The sequence below is a fragment of the Penaeus monodon genome, chromosome 24 (genome assembly GCF_015228065.2).
Source record: "Penaeus monodon isolate SGIC_2016 chromosome 24, NSTDA_Pmon_1, whole genome shotgun sequence".
Classification (NCBI taxonomy): Eukaryota; Metazoa; Arthropoda; class Malacostraca; order Decapoda; family Penaeidae; genus Penaeus; species Penaeus monodon.
The window spans coordinates 26,276,802-26,279,148 of NC_051409.1; the positions used below are offsets into that span (position 1 = coordinate 26,276,802).

Sequence of the window (2,347 nt, forward strand, 5' to 3'; positions counted from 1 at the left end):
GACAAGATAACCCGGCTTCCCCTAAACTATGACGTGTTATGACGTCATCCGCCTTTACGTATGTGTCACCACTACGTCATTACCTCCGAAGGAAACTTGACAGAGGAACGAGGTATAAATATCTAAGTTCTCAAGAGACAAAAGAAAGCAACACTAGAGAGGAATTCCTACAAAAAATCCATTCGTCTTAAGGGAAAATATAAGTGCGACTGGCAAATACAACAGAAGTCGGGAGCAGACGCGAGGGAGAAACGAGATACGAGGCCGAAGCCTTACATCCTGTGAGGCGATCACGTGCGTTCGTCGGGAGCCCTATACTGTTTCTTGGTACTTCTGAATTGCCATGGCCCGCCCGCAGGGTGGATGACCCCGGGGCTTCCTTCTGATCTCCTTCATCTGCAGATAAATGTCAAGCGAGGTACTTATTTGCGCGGATAAAGAGATGTCAACAGTCAGACAGGAGCGTAAACTAATACCATGATTTTATATTTGTGCTGAGGTGGTTGATTTCAATGCTGTTTGTAGTTGATGCGCTGCGCGAGGAAATGCTCTTGCCGAGAGATAGGCTCTGACGAGATGGACTGGGCTGTAAAAAAGACGAATTTCTAAACAAGAAAATACAGCTCTGTGAAAACCTACAAGATGTATTATACCAAGAAAATGGTAATTCTTTAATTATACACAGGGGTTTCCCTAATGCTTTTGTTTGCCAGCGAGTGTGCAGCGGCGTATCACACAAGGAGGTTGTTAGGCTTCGAGAAGAATTCGTGGGCGTCCCGACCCGCTCGCTCGACCCTCTTAAGACCCAAGGAAAAAGTCTGTAGCATCACTTCCCGTCTCTTTTCCCCGCAGAGCCGTGGGCGCCGCCCTCTTCCTTCCTCATACGTGGTCGAGAGGGAGACTCGGCGGAGGCGCCGTCGAGAGGCAACCGAGGAGGGCAGACCAGGTGTAATGTGAGTGACCGCGACCACCTGAGCCGTCGGTCATGTGGCGGCGGGTCGGAGGGACGCGACAGCCGCCCAGCCCGCCACACCGTCGAGGCGAGTCACGGGGCACTGAGCTCCTCCTCCTCCTCCAGCGGATCTTCCTCGCACAGCCGGCAACGAAGCACGGTTTCCCGGCGAGGCCGTGGCGTTCCGACCGCACAACGTGAGTGTTCTCTGAAGGAGGAGGACTCGGCCAGTCATGCCAGGCCGGTGCGACGTGAGTGAGTGATATTTTTCTGACGAAGTGCAGGATGTGGTGATCGAAATGGCGGAATTCTGATGTATGGTGTTGGAGGAACCAGTGGCTTTTGGAATAAAATTTTAACAATTGTGAATTTACTGAATTCGAAAATAGTTATTCCAAAATTATTTTAAAAGGAGTGAGACATAAAAGGAAATTAGAAAGGAAAGAGAAAGAAAGGATAGAAAGTAAAAGAGAAAGAGAGAAAAAAGGAATCTGGTGTAGAGGAAGCATATTCCAATGAAGAAAGAGGGGAATGCACACGGGTGTAGATCTCTAGTCAAACCGCACTACTGAAACGTCGAAAACTTGTCCGAACGAACTTCTGAAGTCAGAAATGTAACTTTGAAGAAGAGAAGAAACGACGTGATAGATTTTACGACTTTAAAAAACTGAAGAGACAGGAAGCAAAACAAAAAAAATAAAGAGAACAAGAAAGCCCAAGGAGCAGTACTTACAGGTAAAGGAGGATCAATATTGTACTTTGGCTTCCATCTTACACGGCTTGTAAGTACAGGGTCCTTCTCGGCACACGTCTCCTTTAGTTATGCTGATATGCACTGGGAAACTGAATTCATAGTAGCATGATGATGATAAGTATGATTAGAAATAGGATGATAGCAAAGAAGGGAGCAGCTGGGGCACTGGCTCCCCGTAAATCTTCGAATGAGCTAAACATATATTTTTGTCAGTTTTGACTAAAATTTCACGTAGGATTACGTTTAAATTACATCCTCTATAGAGCCTATATAATACATCTCCATCTACACCTGCTATGACTTGTCTTTTAACTGCATGCATGATGTCATGCTTAGCAATATTTTACTCATATTCAGGTAAGTAGATCAAGATAAACAGGCTAATGGTAATATTTACTGAAATAGTAAGGTGATACTTTGCTTCGGAACCTCTGCTTATGCGCCAGTAACAAAAGGAATAAAGCGCTTTAAAGGAACTAGTCAAACAGGTTTACTATAACCAAAAACTAGGAACGTTCCTCTTTGAAACTATAAGAAAGGGTTATTATCCATTCTTTAAAAAAAAAAACTCAAATTTAACAATTCCGTGATCGGACAGCTTAACCAGTGAGCATATGCGTTTAATACTAACCTTACAACAG

General features: G+C 44.9%; 1 protein-coding gene across 1 annotated transcript in view; it reads left to right on the top strand.

Moving 5' to 3' along the window:
- Positions 1 to 745: 745 nt before the first annotated feature.
- The window catches only part of LOC119588689 (major facilitator superfamily domain-containing protein 12-like), a 36,240-nt gene continuing 34,638 nt past the window's right edge, over positions 746 to 2,347 (top strand). Inside the window, 1 exon segment of the mRNA XM_037937325.1 lies at positions 746 to 1,687. The gene's annotated coding sequence lies outside the window, so the exon portion shown is untranslated.